The sequence below is a fragment of the Cydia splendana genome, chromosome 2 (assembly GCF_910591565.1).
Source record: "Cydia splendana chromosome 2, ilCydSple1.2, whole genome shotgun sequence".
Classification (NCBI taxonomy): domain Eukaryota; kingdom Metazoa; phylum Arthropoda; class Insecta; order Lepidoptera; family Tortricidae; genus Cydia; species Cydia splendana.
The window spans coordinates 7,037,673-7,057,455 of record NC_085961.1 but is presented as its reverse complement, the minus strand read 5'-3'; the positions used below and the strand labels follow the sequence as shown (position 1 = coordinate 7,057,455).

At 37.0% G+C, this 19,783-nt stretch overlaps 1 long non-coding RNA gene across 1 annotated transcript in view; it reads right to left on the bottom strand.

Annotated features, from left to right (window-relative positions):
* Window positions 1-2,106: 2,106 nt before the first annotated feature.
* Window positions 2,107-19,783, bottom strand: part of LOC134802917 (uncharacterized) — a 428,476-nt gene continuing 410,799 nt past the window's right edge. Inside the window, exon 2 of the long non-coding RNA XR_010145905.1 lies at window positions 2,107-2,398. This is a non-coding gene — a long non-coding RNA (uncharacterized LOC134802917). The remainder of the gene's footprint in view (window positions 2,399-19,783) is intronic.

Below are 19,783 nucleotides of genomic sequence, written 5' to 3'. Positions count from 1 at the left end.
CCGGAAATAAAATTGCATACCGTTTTATTAGGCAGGCGTCCGGTTTTTTACCCCATAGCTCAGTTCTTAGTCCATCGCTTTCACCCAATAACCTAGTTCATTTTAGATTCCATCAACTCTCAATAGTCCTTACACCCTGGCGGGTGCTGCCTCTGCGTGCGTCCCATGACACGGGCAAGGGCAGCCTCCGCTCGGTGTACCCCTTACATTTCATTAAAGTGTCAAAAGGGCCTCTACGTGTTGGCTTCGGCTCCGCGCACGCCTCCCAAAGGTCCGGAACACCATTGTTCCGTGATGGGAAAGACATACAAATAATGACCTTCAAAAATTGGAACTGCAATTTATATTGTTAAAATTTATGACTATTGACAATATGACTAATAAAAATTATGATGGAAAACGTTATGGACTGAATAAATCGGAACAAAAAAATTATGGGAACCAATAGAGACCCGTTAGTATCTGCTGTGAAATTTTGCAGTACCAAGAGAAGTGTATTGTTTTTCAATTTAATATTATTTAATTCATCTACTCGCTAGTTAGCTAGAAGAAATCCTTTATAGGGATAAGTTCGACTTGTACTTCAATTTATGTAATTGTTGTAGGTTTAAATACTGCTGTATTTTTTTTGTCTGAAATTAGCCTGACCAATTATTTTATTTATTGCGTAGACTTCAACTTTCGAAAGCAAAAGTAATACGATATAGAAACTTATTTTTATTTTACTAGTAATACGAAACCAATACCGTACCTCCCGGACAACTCGTTATTAAATAAGTAGGTACCTAAGGTTAATGTATGGAGAGAACACTATATGTATATGTTTACTAATTTCTCTAATGGTAATACCTACTTAAATAACATACTTACCCTACCTAATTACTAGCAATATTTGGTATTACCTTTGAATGTCTAATTCACCATTCATCGATGCATGATTACGAGTATCATTAGTTGATTCTGCTTACACTCCCACAAACCGTGGAATACTAAGTAAATTTTGCGCAAACTACCAACTGAATAGCTAAATCGAAATGAAAACCTTACTTCGAATATGGATCTATGTGGCCCATTACGTCGAACACATGCAACCCCATTTGGCCACACAATAACATTAGGACAATAATTCATGCAATTTCACGTTCGCTCGCCCATAGCGGACACGCAAAACGATAAATACCAATAAATTCATGCCCAAAAATCCGGTTCACGTTTGTCATATGGATGTATCCGGTACTATATTAATATAGGCGTGGGGCATGTGTTTGAGTGCTGCTTGGTGACTGTGCTGGATACCAGCGAGTTATGAATGGTAACACTTTGAACTAAAAAATCTAGTAAAACATAATTTGAACTAAAAAATATAGTAAAAGACACTCATAGAACTAAAAAAATATAGTAAAAGACACACCTGAAAGAAAAAATTGAGTTTATTTGTGGACCATTAGGGTGGTAAATAATTTTTTTTTGTTGATCATTCTGATGAGTAAGCTACCGCAAATAATTTCAGTGAACTTATATTAAAAAATGCTCTTACTGCAATGCCAATGAAAGACCATTACGATACTGAGAACAAAAGCGATCAAAGATTAATGTTTCCGTCATTGAAAGTTACTAAAAACATTTTCAGCAAACAAGTTCTCCGGTCCGAATATCTCGCAAACAATTCACACAAGATTGAAACGGATTGCCCGTTCTGTAAAGTTCCCCAGCTCTATTTGCCGATCGGGAATTACATGCCAAACGATATAAGGACTAAAGGTGTCAGATATAGGTGCTCATTGGGTTTGTCAGGTGCAAATAGAAGTTGGTCAACTGGTATTGAGTGATTGATCACCATGCGTTGCGTAGTTTCAAATATTGGTATGCATTTATGCTGACCTGAGAAGTTGGAACAAACTAGTTGCGTATTTTCCTCTCGTTAGCAAACAAACCGGTGCGTAATGATGTTTGCTCCAGTTTCGGGAACAGTATTCCAGATAAAGTTGGCTAAATGATGTTAGGAAGAAATGTGTTCGCAGTTAAATAAAAAGCGGCTTTGGAATGAATGAGTCGGACTCGCCCATGAAGGGTTCCGTAGCAGCAAGTAACATAATAAAATTGCGGTTTACGATTTATGACGTATTAAAAAAATACTACTTACTAGATCTCGTTCAAACCAATTTTCGGTGGAAGTTCGCATGGTAATGTACATCATATATTTTTGTTTAGTTTTTTCATTCTCTTATTTTGGAAGTTACAGGGGGGAGGGGGGACACACATTTTACCACTTTGGAAGTGTCTCTCGCGCAAACTATTCAGTTTAGAAAAAAATTAAATTAGAATCCTCAATATCATTTTTGAAGACCTATCCATAGATACCCCACACGTATGGGTTTGATGAAAAAAACATTTTTGACTGCAGTTCTAAGTATGGGGAACCCCCAAAATTTATTGTTTTTTTTTCTATTTTTGTGTGAAAATCTTAATGTGGTTCACAGAATACATCTACTTACCAAGTTTCAACAGTATAGTTCTTATAGTTTCGGAAAAAAGTGGCTGTGACATACACGGACAGACAGACAGACGTTTTTTGCCATTTGGCTACGGAAAATTCCTTTAAAATATGTGTGGTTGATTACATTTCCTATACTTTTTAATAATTCAAGCCCAACTATTGTTATATTATAATTGGCTACCTATATTTACTACAGTACTTTGCCTCTTCAAACGGTCAGCTTTCAGTAGATTTCAACTGTGTAGGCATTGTTTAGGTACTATTATGTTAAATGTAAATACCTATTAATAACTATTAAATTAAAATTTTTAATAAAAAACCCTCTAATCTATTCATTTTATGCCACAAATGCCTTCATCATTTTGGAAAAGAGCTGATACTCTTTAAACCGCTGGATCGATTTCTATGAAACATTGCTAGAAACCACCGCAAGAATACTCGCTTTCACGTAAAAAAAAACAGCATCAAAATCGGTTCATCCATTGTTTAGAGCTACGAGGTCACTAAACGGACTTTTGCGTCAAACATATAACTCCCCTTTTATTGCTGGTGGGCTTTTACATGTTCCTTTTACATAAGTGTTAACAATACACTTTTGTGTAACTAAGGTAAACGTACTAGTGCTCGACATGCTATTGCCCAATAGGTAGGTGACACCTTGCTGTCACCTCTATTGACAATAATGACTTCAGTTTCAAGATGACATGTACTGGGACCGCGTCGAGCACCAGTCCGTTTACCTTACTTATGATATTATTGCCGCATAAATGAAATCTAAAATAAGTTACACGATCTCCTAATATAAGTTATAAAAAATAAACAATCCATTTCAATAAATATCACATAGTATTTTGAGGTAAAAAACCAATCAATGCAGCAACAGAAAAAGCAAATAGATTTTTTATCATGGAGTCACCGGATATTGCAACTCTGTACCAGTCGGTGCTCTAAATACCTGGACGCTTTTTTGTTCCATATAAAGGCCTTTACGACTATTGAAATCTTGTAGGTTTAGTCAGCGTCCAATAGATAGATAGTTAAAATGCTTGAAATACGATTATTTTCTTACAATGTTCATAAAGCCACTAAATCATAAACTGTCAATTATAATGACAATTGTGAAAGGCATCTTATTTATTTTTATTTTATTAATTGAATCCGTCCTGGGCAGTGATCACTGTTCTGATATAAGGTCATTTTCACAACGTTTCAATTGGCCACCTAACCTTTGCGGTAGCGTCCTGTGGTTATCTTAGTTCATTTTGTTGTAGTTTAAGTTCGCCGTACAATTGCTCTAGTCAATACCTACTTTCAAGTTAATATTCGTATTAATGCTTTTATTTTGGCAATTACTTCTAAACTGAGCTGTTGTCACATGTAACTTTGATGGCAGTTATCTTGGAAATCAATTGTTTTACGAAGAGTGTTGTAAACACTATTCGAAAGCCATTTTTGAGCAGCGCTGGGAACCTTTTCACCTTCTTAAAGGTTTCAAATTACTATATCTGTTATCTGTACATTATCAATTGTTCAAATAGTAGTACGCCTGTTTAATGTATGATTCAAATACTTGTTGAACAGAAAAGTAAGAATTCAAATGGCAAGAAATAATCTTATTTTCGGTAATAATATTTACTTATTTTTAATGTAAAAACATGAATAATTGTATTGTATGTATGTTCCATACATTCTTTATGAAAAACGCTGTATAGCTTAACCTTTTACTGCAATACAGACAGAAAACTAGTCATTGTACTTTATGAACCTTTAAACGTATCCTTGTCAAGCTAAATTAGACCGTGCGTGAAAAATAGAGGCGTTAAAGTGGCCCGTCGAGGATAGTCGGCGTGCATTCAGACTCAGTGCCTTTATAAGAGTGTCCTTTCAGCTCACTCCTTTTTAACCCGAGGCGCAATTATAGCTGACGTGCCCTGGGGTGGTTACTTTTCAGGGTTCCGCAGACGATTAATAATTTTAATTTTTAACAAGCAGAAACGTCTGCGAACGATGCTATTAAGCTTAGAATACATTTAAAAATAATAATAGCATAATAATAGCATCGTTCGCAGACGATTAAAATTAGTATGGGTAACACATCGTAACTGGTGAATTTCCAATATGACATGGAACTCCGGTAGCCGTTTAAGAAGTGTAACACTTAGATATCGCTATGGTCCCCTTGACCTATAATATGGTGGAAAGATTTGCTGGCTATGGATGAGGTCTTGGTAGCTCAGATGGCAGTGCGCTGGAGTATCAATCCAGAGGCCGTGAGTTCAAGTCTCACCCAAGACGATTAATAAATCTTTAATGTAAACTTAGAAAGTAAGTTTAGTTATAAATATAATAAAAATACACGTGAGGAGTATAGCACGTGTTTTTTAGAGCACCGTACAAAACTTTTTTTTAATTACGGAACATGAAAGACATTGGGACATGATTGAGTACATACACTTTTATATTCAATCATGCTCAATTTCCCATAAGTTAGTTAAGTCCATTAAGTCCCTTTACTTTACTTTACTTTACTTCACTTTACTTTACTTCACCATACCTAATAGATTACCTAGAAAAGGGACCTACAAACTGTTTAAAGAGCGCTTTAGGAGAACAAGGCTAGGCACCAACTCGCCAATCTCTAGGATGGTACGGCTATACAACCCCATCCCTGACTCCAGGAGTATAGATATACTTAATGATCCAGAGTTAAAATTCAGAAACTCAATTGCCTCGCATCTAAATAAGTCACACTAGAGGAATGGCCTCTACATTTCATCCCATGGTACTTTATTACTATTTTAATTCTATGTCTGCATGCTTACACATGTTTTCTTGTTCATATTTCTCTACTCTATGTAAATTTAAGTAACTTTAAGTTAATTTAAGTAACTTTAAGTAAATTTTAGTTGTTTATATGTATACTCTCTTTGATATGTACACGTGTGAGCTGTGGTCACCTATAAGTGGCTAAGCATCTGTTATTGTTAAATGTCCTTGTTTCTATGTAATTGTGTAGAATAGATGTATTATCCGTTGGTGATCCTTAAATAAATAAAATAAAATAAAAGTTTTTAAGTAAGACTGAGTAATATGCTCGGCTGTTCTTAGTAGTAATCTACGAGTATTTTGAAACCAAACAGGCAGCTGGAAATCTATAAATAATAACTATCATACTGAACCATATATTAAAATAAACAGTCTAGTCCGTTCGACATTTTTCTACCTTTTGTGGTAGGTGGTGGACGAAAAACAGTCTTTTCTCTTTTAAGTCTTTTTTATACTGCAGACAGGAAATACATTTTTACGATGTTGTCTCTAAACCCGGTACCTACTTAAAGCTTTTGATAAGATAAGTTAGAACAAGTACAATCTAGTCTTGTACCTATTAATAGCAGGAATGTAGGTACCAATATATCTACGTAAGTAACTACTCGTATAATCAGGCTTACAAAAATCTAGGTACTTTCTAATGAATTAAGCAATAGGTAGACAAGTGAAATGAACATGAATGTCATAAAATATTCGCTACTTCGCTGCTTGGTAAGGTAACTGGCAGGTAAACACTGACTTAAGAAATGTATGAATTGCTTGTCTTAAATCAATGGGGTTGGCAACTGTCAACGGTTTGCATAGATGGCGCCATCATAGCTTGCCCCTTTTTCTATGAGATTTGGCTTAAAGGGCTGGCATCCAGGGCATTAAAAAAACAAAAATTTGACACAATTCTAGGGATTGACGGGCCAACCCCATTACCTACCAAAATTGGACCGACGATCTGACTTAGGACTGGTAAGTATTTAGCTGAAAATCGTTGGATGATGGCTGCAAGCGCACATCGTGACTTATTTAGTTGTGAAAATTAGGTTTTGGCACAGTAAAGGTTATTTTATAATCCGGTCGAAAGGATCCACACTTTTATATTACTTTTATGGATGTACATAAATGGACGGATATCGTGCTGATGTGATTTATACTGAAACATTGGAGTAGAAGGATTTAGTCAAAATACTTACACGCCAGACAGAATACAGAAACAGAAGACTTCAACCCCAAATAGATCAATGACTACATTAGATCTCAATGTCTTTAATATTAACACAAGCGCGATATAAATCAAGCGTTATGGCGGCACCGATCCAGAACATGGAGTATAAATTTATTGAACCCACCCTAAGTTATATGTGGGTGCGAATCTAATCCAAGTTATTGCATTTATGTGTTTCAGTTGAGTTCGGGACGCGCCTGGAATTTCAAGCGAGGATCGATTTATGTTACACTTGGCCGTTATGGCTTCTGTTTTCAATTAGTTTTAAGTGATATGGCTGCTTGCTTTGGGTTCGGTAAGTAAACATGGCCCTGGGAGGATCGAAGGCGATGTACTCGATTTAGCTGTTACATTTTGTTTAACTTCTGAACCCTTAATATTTTGGCATGCTCATGTAATTGGAGCATCCAAACAAAACTGAGGTTATTGTTAATATTTCAAAAAACTGAACAAATAACATAAAAATGCAGATATACGCAGAGATATCCAGGGTAAACCAAAATTTATTTCAGATTTCCGGTGTATTGAATGTCCGTAAGCTAAAAAAAAAAGACAATACGTGAGATGAAATGCATGAAGCAGTTTTAGAGCAAATTCTATTTTTGTTTGGTCGAATTGACCTTAATCGACTTACATTGCCTACCGTACATAAAAGTGTAAATACCTACGTGTGGCTTCTAAATCTTGGCTCAATACAACCTTACAATTTTTCTCCCACCACCAGCTTATCTGGGTCCTTATTGAAAGTAAAGCGGTCCCAGCGGCCAGCAGGGGATGAAAAATGGCGGCCCACGCCCGCGCCCGTATTTCACAACACCTACCTAGCGCAGGCTAGCGTTCCACCAACCTGAACCAGTGTAATGGTGGCTTTAAATCCGTAAAATCTATTCGTTATCAAAGACTACAATAATTTTTGGTTTATTACGACGAACGCTTGAAAAGCGATTGAAATGTAAGACCAGTAACGTGGGGATAGCGAGATTATGGAGTGAGGAATAAGGCAATTATTACTAGTTATTACAAAGGTAAGGGGCGTTTTGAGAGGAAATTATCGACAATGTTGTTAAAGTCGGTTATTTACAAACTCTTCTATAAAAGGGTTACACTGGGCAATAGTTATTTGTACAACAAGAGATCAAAGTTTGATATTTCTTCGAGTGCTTATTTTGAGTCCCGTGCAAGCGAAAGATTCTATAATAGATTCACGAGCGTAGCGAGTGAATCTAATGTAGAATCTTGAGCGTAGTAAGGGATTCAAAAGCGCACGAGATGTAAATAACTTTGATCTCGTGTAGTACACAAAATTTTTCACCCTAAGCAGTGAGAACATACCTAGAGGGACAGAGATAATAGAACCCAAGTATATCGAACTTGTATTAGACCCCGCATGTTGAAATGATATTTGACTATAAAGGTCACTTGAATGTCATTTTGTCTCACTCAGTGAGCAAAATGCGATTTTGCTCACTGAGTGTGACAAAATGACTCAGTGTGAAATCGCATTTTGCTCACTGTTTTTAAGAAGCAAAGTACCCTTGTTCGAGCTGCTGAGGTGAAAAATACATTTAAATAGGTATATTGCTACTGGTCATCAGTGTTAGACATTTCATGCTTAAAATAATTATTGTCAACAGAGCGAATTATAAATATTGACAAGGTCGCAAAGCCCGAGTTTTGATAGATACATAGATAAAATTTGATAGATAGATAGATAAAATTTGTAAAGCAAGTATCTATTTTTAAAACGCTGAAAATGCTGAAATGTATACTGTGTAAAACGTTAAGTAGACAATAATTGAAAAAAGTACTCTTGACTAAATAAATCCACAAGGTGTATTTTTGATAAATCCGGCTTTTGAACAAAGTATCACACGATTTTGTGCCTTAAAACCGTAATATAGGTACCTACCTACTCACTCAACATAGCTTGAAAACTTTACAAAAGCAGCAAATAGGAAAAATCGTGAGAGTTAAAACATTCATGAAGTTGCATTTCATCCTGTTACTTATTTGATTTTAAATTCACAAAACGGGCATCGTATCGTACGAGTACATTTTGTTCTGTAAGCAGCTTTACCGAGCATTTTTAGAGGAAGTTACGTCACATTATTCCGGGCAACGTTCTTTGTAGAGAGTTCGGTAAGTGCTGTGTCCGTCGTCGTGGAACTTTAACCCCTAAGTACAGTTAGTGAGTTAGCGTGCATACATCGCTTAATACTTTTAGCGATAAGTTGTGCACGGGGGCTAAATAACCCGCTATTTGTGTCAGCGGCGACATAGACAAAATTGTGAGACTTGCATGATACCTACCTACTCGTATGTCTGACAGTGTCGTGTGGCGTGAGACGCGAAACCATACGAGTACCTTACCACACCGAGAATGTTGTAGGTAACTGAAGCCTGCAAAAAAACACGTACTGTAAGAACCAAGAATAACAGATTAAGCAAACTAATTCAAAGTAAGCTCTGACCCCCAGAGCTCTAATAGCGTGGAACAAGCGCCTAAGTGGCGGCCACATTTCATTCACGGGTTGTGAGTCGCTACGTGAATCACATTTTTCCAGGAGCCCATTATGTAAACAGTGTTTTTGAAACTTAATTTATACATACAGAAAATGTTTTTCATACTTACAATTATAGTTTAAAAGAGTAAGAGATAGTATTGGACATGCGCAATGGCGGTTCAGTCCATATGTCGCAGTCGGATCGTATAATCCGCCGTATTACATTACGTCTAGCCATTTTCAAAAATAGGGGCGTTTTGAAATGCGGCGGTTCGACTATTAGCCGGATTGTCATTGCGATACGTTCTTCAATAAGGCGGCCTACGTTTAGCCGCACGTACTACTATTTACTTAATGAAATAGGTACTAAATTACGAAGGTTTTTTTTATGATCATGCACTTAGTCATTTACTACCGATCTAAACTCTTACGTACAAATTTTAAATATATTCCACCATCTATTTTGAACTTTTATTGAGTAAAGGTGGGATTATTCCACCAAAGTTCAGTGCAGCACATTTGTGCACGTACTGAGTTGCATATCCGCCTCCACCGACGAAGCTAAGTATAATTATGTAACTTTTGTATACGTACAGTGGAGCACATTTGTAGACGAACGTGTTTTGTTCATTTGTATAAATATAATTTGATTACCCTTATTTCCGAAAACATAATATGTTAAAAACTAGCTTAAATTTGCTAGCTACTGGAGGCAGTTATGATAAAGATATCTTAAAATCTATGTAGGAGTTTGTACAATGCTATGTCGAAATATAAATCATTTCTGTTAGGGTGCGGTATGGAATGCAATATCGACTGGCATTCAAAAATGGTCACACTGCACGGTTGTATCGAATGCTTTTGTGCGGCGTTGCTTGCATTTTCGACAATCCAATCTTTAAAGGAATTTCTCGTTATGTATCAACAAAAGGTATTTCTCAAAAGTAAAAGGATTTACTTTGTTTGCGGTAGAAATATTTTTCCAATACCAAGGACTATACATAATGCAATTCAAAGATTTTCTCACAACGTTACGAGGATAGCAGCAGTTTTTCTATCGATAAAATTTTTGAAGCAGAAATATTCCTAAAAACTCGTCTAATGCAATCAGCTTAAATAATTATTTGTAAAAAGCACAAGAACCCTCATTATATTGTAATTAACTTCAAATATTCCGACATAATTAAATTCCAAATCGAAAACTCCGAAAAAGTAATCCACGAAATCCTTAAGATAAAATTCTGTAAACGGAAAAGAAATTTTAACTATTGCAAGTTTCGAGATGACAGCGATATTCATAATATGTGTTACTTATTGTTAGAGTATGTACAGTCAGTCAGTAGAAGTAGCTTAGCGATTGACCTTCATACATCTCATTTTCTAAACAATAAATATTCAGTTCGGGTGTGTAAATTTAATATAATTATAATAAATGTATCATATACCTACCCGCGCCATATTGCCATTTGATGCATCATTACATTTTTATTATACAATTATACATCGCTCTTGTTATACTTTTGTTGTATTATGATTAAATCTAAACCGTAATGGATATCATGCCTATTTTTATATAATTTTTAACTAGTATAAATACAAATTTACTTTGTGAATTATATCATCTTTTAATATAGCGTATGCCTTTTATTACGTTACTCAAAATAACGATGTATCAAATTATTATATTGCACACTTGTCTTATTAATTAGGTACAAGATTTTAATCGCTTTGGCTTTTAATTTGATCCACACACTATTATAGAGTTTCTTTTGAAAGTAAAGCTATTCGGTATTTCTCAGATTAATTGTGGAATGTCATGGAGAACTCGGGGGCTACCACGAATATGAAAATTCGAAACCGGTGTGTCTGCGTCCCTCCCGCTGGATTACATAACAGTTATTGCGAAATCCTCTTTGGATTTAGATTTTCGATCTCGTATCATCCGAAACTTACTGAATAATCCTAGAATGTATACATTTCCACTATCTTGATAATTTTTTAATTTAAATGCTCTTGTGGCACGGACGTGGACCGACTGGGACACCACGGATTATCTTGTCAAAAAAGTGCAGGCCGTTTTTCGAGACATGCGTCGCTTAATGACATAGTCCGTCGGTCTCTTGCCACCATCAATGTGCCTGCTCTTCTTGAGCCGACTGGCATTATCAGAGATGATGGCAAGAGGCCCGATGGAGTGTCCTTAGTTCCTTGGAGCTTGGGACGGATGTTGGTGTGGGATGCTACCTGCGTAGACACACTGGCACCGTCCCACCTCCAACGGACTACTGTAAAAGCGGGCGGAGCGGCGGAAAGCGCCGAAATTCTAAAACGTAACAAATTTAAGAGCCTCGGTAGAGAGTACCATTTTGTACCATTTGGTGTTGAAACTCTAGGTCCATGGGGTCCCAGCGCGCATAAGTTGTTCGCAGAAATCGCGAAGCGTCTGGTTGACGTAACTGGTGACCGAAGAGCTGGCGGCTACCTCGCACAACGTATCAGCATTGCGATACAGCGAGGAAATGCCGCCAGCATCCTTGGTACAATGCCTCAAGGGCCTATTTTAGATTTAAGCTAGTTATTAATTTCGTTTAGTAGTACCACTGTATATATATTGTATGTAAATAAATGTTTTAAGATGAATTTAAATGCTAAGTCCAATAGTACAAAAAGTTTAGCATTTTTGTGTCTTATTTAATTTAGTTTTTGGTTACACTATATGCCACATTTTCCCAAAGTTCTGTTATGCATCATTTACACTGATAAATCATCTAGGACAAAGTGATCCAAACACGTACTTAAAACGCCTGGAGGAGGTATTGGTGAAAGAAACACCTTCTGAAGGGCAACCTATCTACCTCCTAATTCCTACCTAAGGAAATTTACAGTGTTATCGCTCGCATCAAATCAATCAATCAATTAAAGCTACAACAGTAATGCAATCTTAAAAACACCGCCTTAAAAATGATCTAGGACTTGTTTTAATTTTGATATAAAATTATTTATGTCGGTATAATACTTTCTTAACAATTTTTTTCGCAGACCCTTACATTTTCAATACAATAGCTTATTTCTGTCAGTGCTAGCATTGTAACCTTCAACTCATCAATTTAAAAAACAGTACAGACAATTCTGATCTCCAGAGTTACAGACCAATTCGTACATTTTCTTCGAAACTCGTAAGTCACACAAGCACGTTTATCGCTTGCTCCTTTACGTTAAATTAGATATCCTTTGAAATGGCGCGTAAATGTAATATCCTGCGTGTCATGTACTGATAGATAAATTGAGTTACGTTTTATAGGTGCTTGGTTGCCGCGTGGAGTGACATATAAGCCTTTATTGACGAGCTCTCATTAAAATTATATAATTACATAATTTTTGACACAATCTTATAATACCTAGAGTCTATTACTAAAGAAATGTTCTTACTACAAGTAGCAGAAGCAAAACATATTTTAGCTATAAACGTTCATTTTGTTTTTACTTCCACGATAAAACCAACAACGCGCACGCTTTGCATTGAATTTCGCTATGATAATAATATTATTTGAAAAATGTTCCCACCTCTAACCCATTTCTGCATACTTGGCTTTCTGTCTTTTGCAGTGTGCAAAACAAATTGTGTCGTGTTTCTGGGTATGCAATATCTTGCATATGGTGCATTCAGACGCGCTCGCTAGTTGCCGTTTTATGAATGTTTAGTTTAAAAAAGGTTTACCGTTGCTGTGTAAAACAGAGGTTAATCTATTTTGTGTTTTACGTTTTGTCATTTGGTAAGTGGTAAAGCGGTTGAAATCTGGCAAGTTAAACACTTACACAATAACGCCAAAACCAAATGATAGAGAAAATAATATACGTACCTATTTATCTACAATATGCAGTGAGAGAGGAATGGGGTACAACATGGCGTAAAATATATTCCATAACCTATTTTGTTAATGTGTGTAATAATTAAATAATTTAGTAGTGATCACATTGAAGTTCAAATAACCACATAAGAATTGAAACACAAACGCTCGCTAAAAACAAAATAAATTCGCGATGTGTCTATAAATGTGAGTTAATATGTGTTCAAAACGCGAAAGTTTTAAATATTATTTCGCAATATTTGTTAGTTTATTATTGAAAGATCAAAAGCTGAACTTAAAAAATACCATAGTAAATATCGTAATTTTCAAGACATGTATGTGTGACTAGTCTCTAATCTCAAACCACCTTCTTAAGGCAATGGCAACCACCGTGAGAATGTTCTGAATTGTTTTCTAGAGAATTCGCAACGTGTAAATGGTTGGAATTTTGCGCTGATAACAACGAAATGTTCGTCAACTACGGATGCAAACTATGCATCAAGTAAAATAAGTAAACGCATTGTCAAAGTATAGGAATGATTAATTATAAGCTTTGCAAATATGCTTGAAACTAATATTTTTTTATTAAGATTAACTTAATTTAGTGTGATCAATAAGTATAACTTCTTACTCGGGTGCCAACCTTACATAATTCCCAAACCCATTAAGCTGATGTCTAAATATATATAATACTACTGTATGAGTAAGCTGCTGATTTGTAATCCTAATTTCTCTCTCTCACCCCAGGAGGCGGAACTTGAAGTAAAGTTGACAGATGGATATGCTAGAGGACTGTAGTCCAGATAAAATATTTTACAATTAGGTACCACTAAATAAAACTACACTCCAAAATCAATAGTTTTTTTCGCCTTTATTCAAATTTTACACGTGATTTATACGACAGAGTAGTAGGTGTATGTCGGACGATACAGTAAGGCATACGCGCGCGAGTGAAAGCGAAGCGGCCTGCCTGGCTAGAGCGCCACTCACCGTGGTCTTCTTCGGACGCCTGAGGAAGACCACGTGCCCCTTGTAACCTCAATGCGTTGCGAGACTTTCGCGAATGATCCGATTTTTTTCGGGAAGGCATGGTAATGCGTATAAAATGCGAGTCCCAAATCGTTTGACTCTGCAAACGACCAGTGCCGGATTAATATATTTTGATGCCCTAAGCATTTCTAGACCATGGTGCCCCCTCTCCCTAGGGTCATCAAGATTACATTGATTTTTTTGGTAAATTGAATGGCGTTCATTGATGCATTACAGCTGAGAATGGAAATCAGTCACATCATTTTATCACGAAAATTGATAGTGCCGCAGCAGTAACGTTGCAACACAGTACCTAATGCTGCTGCAGTCGCCACCCGAATGTCACATTTATCATATCTTAGAATGTTATTGAAAACGCGAGCGATGCGAGCGCGAAAATTTTCGATAAAACAACGCAATTTGATAGACAGTTGTACATTTTTACTTTTAGTATGGGAATCAGTCACATACTTTTATCACGAAAATTGACAGTGCTGCAGCAGTAACGTTGCAACAGAGTAATGCTGCTGCAGTCGCCACCCGAATGTCACCTTTATCAGAAAACGCGAGCGAAGCGAGCGCGAAAATTTTTCGATATAAAAAACGCAATTTGATAGTCAGCTGTAAATTTTTGCTTTTAGTATGGAAATCAGTCACATAATTTTATCACGAAAATTGACAGTGCTGCAGCAGTAACGTTGCAATAGAGTAATGCTGCTGCAGTCGCCACCCGAATGTCACCTTTATTAGAAAACGCGAGCGAAGCGAGCGCGAAAAATTTTCGATATAAAAACGCAATTTGATAGACAGTTGTACATTTTTACTTTTAGTATGGAAATCAGTTACATAATTTTATCACGAAAATTGACAGTGCTGCAGCAGTAATGTTGCAACAGAGTAATGCTGCTGCAGTCGCCACCCGAATGTCACCTTAATTAGAAAATGCGAGCGAAGCGAGCGCGAAATTTTTTCGATATAAAAACGCAATTTGTTAGACAGTTGTACATTTTTACTTTTCGTATGGAAATCAGTCACATAATTTTATCACGAAAATTGACAGTGCTGCAGCAGTAACGTTGCAACAGAGTAATGCTCAGCAGTCGCCACCCGAATGTCACTTTTATCATATCTTATAAAGTTATTGAAAACGCGGGCGAAGCGAGCGCGAAAATTTTTCGATATAAAAAACGCAATTTGATAGACAGTTGTACATTTTTACTTTTAGTCCCAACCAGGCGCGAACCCAGGATTTCATACAGAGAAGGGATGGGACAGTTGTCTATCAGCCTATCTTCGCATAGGGCTCGATATTTAAGGGTCTCAGCGAGGTTGTTTTCATACAGAAAAGATGCAAGAAAGCAAAGCTGGGAAGTCACAACGTATTAAATTCAGCGCCATCTGTTAGTTTACCAGGGTACTCTATAGTGGTAGCACATAATTGAAAAAAGTTTGCCCCTCCTTTCTAAGTAGCGCCATAATATACAGGGGCAAACTTAAGTCAATCGAGTGTTGTGGCTGCCCCCCCCTTTTAGGGGTTGAATTTTTATAGCCTATAACCTGGCCGGGGATTTTCTCGACAGATTAGTAAAGTTTCCATCAAAATCGGTTCAGCCGTTTTCACGTGATGCACGTTCAAATAAACAGACAAACAGATAAACAGATAAACAGACAAACAGACAAAAATTCTAAAAACTGTTGGAACGTGTTCTGTTATCGATTCTAAGTATCCCCAGCCAACTTTTTTTCGAATATCTTCCATGTACAGACTTTCGACCCTCTTCAGCTTTATTATATGTATAGATGTTCCGATATATTTGGCCACTGTGGCTATCACTATCTATTTGATGCTGAGTGTACCTAAACTATAGGTCGACTCGTAGCTGTAGCATCGCTTAACAAACACGATGTAATGAGCACTTACAAAAGAGCCCGCCAGAGGCGTCAGTCAACAGGGGGCTCGGAATAATTGCATCCCTAGGGCTCGCTACAAAGGGATCGTATTTAAATGTTTAGCACCAAAACGCGGATTTTATAGGTTGTTTTTATCACTATTTCGTTCTTTGTTATCTTCTTTCGTTACGTTCTCTGTTATTTCGTTATCTGAGGATTGTAAGTAATGATTCGAGTTGGAGGTATTCGAAGTATTTTACAGCTATCACCTTGTATCGACTCAGAAGTATCGATCAGATAATTTTGTTAATTTATTTATTTAGAAATTTAAATCAGGCAACAAGGCCCATATTACAAATACCTTACAGACTAACATACCTACATTATGTATTTCATTATTTTCATAAACCTAAAACTAAACACTATTTAGGCGACAAAACTGCGTGGCTCCGTTGAATCGGCTGCTCTTGGGTCGGATTCGGTACAATAACTAAGACCTTAAATTTTAGAGGCAGGTGTTTTTTTTTTCAGATCTAGACGAGGAACCTGTTATTTGGTCCGCAAAGATGAGCTAATCCATGTATACCGTCGGCTAGAGGTTTGACAACGCGCATACATTCCTGAAGTTACAAGCCTTCGTAGTCTAAGATATGGTGTACAAGGGGTTCTTACCTTAAGCTTGGTCGTGTAATTGATATTGACTTACATGCCACCACCATACCATACCAAACACGTATTTACCTATTACTTGACAATGGCAATGAAAAAAAATTAGAACGTAGCTTTGTTCACTCTGAAGGTACAATCCATTCATATTGTTTGGTAAAAAACGAACATGTTGTTTTAGAATTCAGTGATGGAAAATGGCTATTGTATCTGTCCTGCTCACGATTTATGGACCCATATATATCTTACAACATCTGTGGCGATGTCTATCAATATCGGGCGGTTTTTGAACAAAAACCGGCCAAGTGCGAGTCGGACTCGCGTTTCTAGGGTTCCGTACATAAGTACGACTCACGCTTGACTGCATATCTCTAATAGGTTTTCCTGTCATCTATAGGTAAAGCACTATTTTGTGTATTTTTTTCCAAATTTTAGACCCAGTAGTTTCGGAGATAAAGGGGGGAGAATGGTAATTTTTTGGCTATTTTCTTAAATAACTTCGAACCTATGTATTTTAAAATTATAAAAAAAAAACATTTCCATCTTTGGGTCACTAGTTTACATATGTGTACCAAATTTCAACTTAATTGGTCCAGTAGTTTCCGAGAAAATAGGCTGTGACAGACGGACAGACAGACAGACGCACGATCCTTATAAAGGTTCCGTTTTTTCCTTTTGAGGTACGGAACCCTAAAAGTTGAGAATGATTTTCCGGTACTTGCTATACGTTGACTCTTGGGAACTATTAAAATAAGGTAGATAAAGAGAAAAATAAATAATCTACAGCCAACGAAGACGGGCAACGCCCGTCGGACAATGGGATTGTATTGGTTCGTGAGCGCCTTCTCTCGCTGACGTGACACTATTGTCAAGGACGAGTACTCTGAGGAGGGAACAGAGTTAAACCTTAATAGCTACCTACATGAGTAACGGAATTGTGTTTCAGACCTTGGAGGATATAACCAGATGGAGACGCCTAATCTGTAATTTTCTGTACAAAACAGTCTGCCGATTTTTGAAGCTAAATCCTTTATTTAAATAGGTAGTGACGCTGACGTCTAAGCGCCTTCACAACAAACAAGATTTTTCAATTGGGGACTTCAGGTACACACTACTTTGCTTTTATTAGGTGAGTACCTAATAAAAGCAAAGTAGTGTGTACCTTGCATAATCCCGCATTTATAATATGAACATGGTGCTATGATGTACCATACACCACCCCACCTAATTTTATTTTTGTTAATTTTTAGTTGAAATATCTGTTGATTATTCATATCTCAATCTCAGTAAAACTCATTTCATTAAAACATTACACATTTCATTAAAACTTCACAGTTTATACAATTAGTCATATACATACTTGTTGGTGTACTTTCGTTTGGGCCAAATACCTTTCGCCAAATTTCACTTCCCAACAAACTTATCGCAATAGTTTCATTTCCCAAAGGAACCTTTAGCAAAGTTACACTTCGCATATAATTCATTTGGTCAAATTATCATTTGGCATGGTTTTACTTTGTCAAATGTTATTAGGACAAAAACTTATTTAGCAAACGTTTTTTATTGGCTAATATTATATTCCAAAAAGATGTTTGATCAAATTGTCACTCGCAAATTTGGCAAATAGGCATCTCTATTTAAATCCGCACCCGGTTCGGACCCTGACCCGGTTCGGACCCGGCCCCGACGGACCTAGACTCGGACCCGGAGCTGGCCCTGGACCTGGATCCGGGCTCTTATCTGGACCTGGACCTTCACTTGGACCTGGACCCGGAAAACCCCACTATGATACCTACACCATAAAATGTACTGTATAAAGTATAATGATGCCAAACTTAATAGCCCCTCCCGTTCAAACCCCCGTACACCGCACCGCACGCGCCGTTAAGTGGGTTAGGTTAGGTTTGAACTGCGATCCTCACAGAACCGAACAAAAATGGGTTAGGTTAGGTTAGAACTGCGAGCCTTACATAAACGAAATGCAACTAGAAAAGTGGGTGGTTTTACCTCCTTTTCTATATAGTGCACCAACTATGTACAATAATCTTTCACCGGCCCCCATAGAAGTCAGTTTTTTTTCTTAAACATTATAATGTTTATGGTTCAACAAATCACATCCGTTTGCGTAAAGCGTAATCAAAATGTTAAAAAAACCAAGGTCGGGATTAAGTATTTCAAAATTTTCAAATGAAAGCAAAAATAAAAATACTGGAAGCCCTCTATTGGTATGTAAATTGTATGCCATGCAATATTTTGGGACATGTAAGTTATGCTTAATGATACATTTGACTAAATAATACTTGGTAATATGAAACTTGTCCAAGTAATTATTTGCTAAACAATAACTTGCCAAAAAAGACAATCGCTAACTAAAAAATTGCGATAAGTTGTTTTGCCAAACGTTTTTTTGGGAAATGATAATTTGGGAAACATAGTTTGGGATGTGATACTTTGGGTAACGTTTTTGGCCCATTCGTTAGTAAACCATATTTGTTTACTTACTCCTTGATTATAGGCACACAAAACGAGATAGTAAATCACGTTTCGACGTTTCAAAAATGTGTATCAACCTAATGTGAACCCCACACTAGCGTACAAAGCAAACCTAAACGATGGGGCCAACTTTAATGGCTTTATTTAATACGAGTTCGATTATTGTTCGACCCGAAAGCGAAAACTGGTCATTATCCGAAATGCGCGCCCCCGATTATGTGACACAGCGCTTCAGATTTTGTGTAACATGTTAATTGCGATTAGATGTGAACATAACAAAACAAACGAATGTCTCTCGGCCTGATTCGAACTTTGAGATACGTCAAAAATTTGTTAAAGATACGATATGGACGTATCTTAATGTTCGAATCAGGCCGTCTAGTTCCGTGGAGTTTGGGAAGGGTGTTGTGTGGACGCTACCTGTGTAGACACTAGACACCTCACCTCCTTCTCACCTCACCGGAACCAGTAACCAAGTAGTTGCGGCGCGGCGGCTAAAGAGGCCGAAAATCTCAAGAGTCTAAATACAGGGGTGTCGGCGCCGAGTATATTTTCATGCCATCTGGGGATGATACACTTGGTCCGTGGAGTCCTAATGCTTTACAACTCCTTTAAGAGCCATCCTAGAGATTGGTCGACTCCACTGGCGATCGAAGAGCTGGCAGCTTTCTCGGCCAACGTATTGGCATCGCAATAAGCTGCCAGCATCCTGCCAGCAACATCCCAATGGGATGAAACTTTTTAGACGTATTTAAGTTGTATTTAATAGTATTCGTTTTTAGTTTCATTTTAAAGATAAGTTTTTAAATTA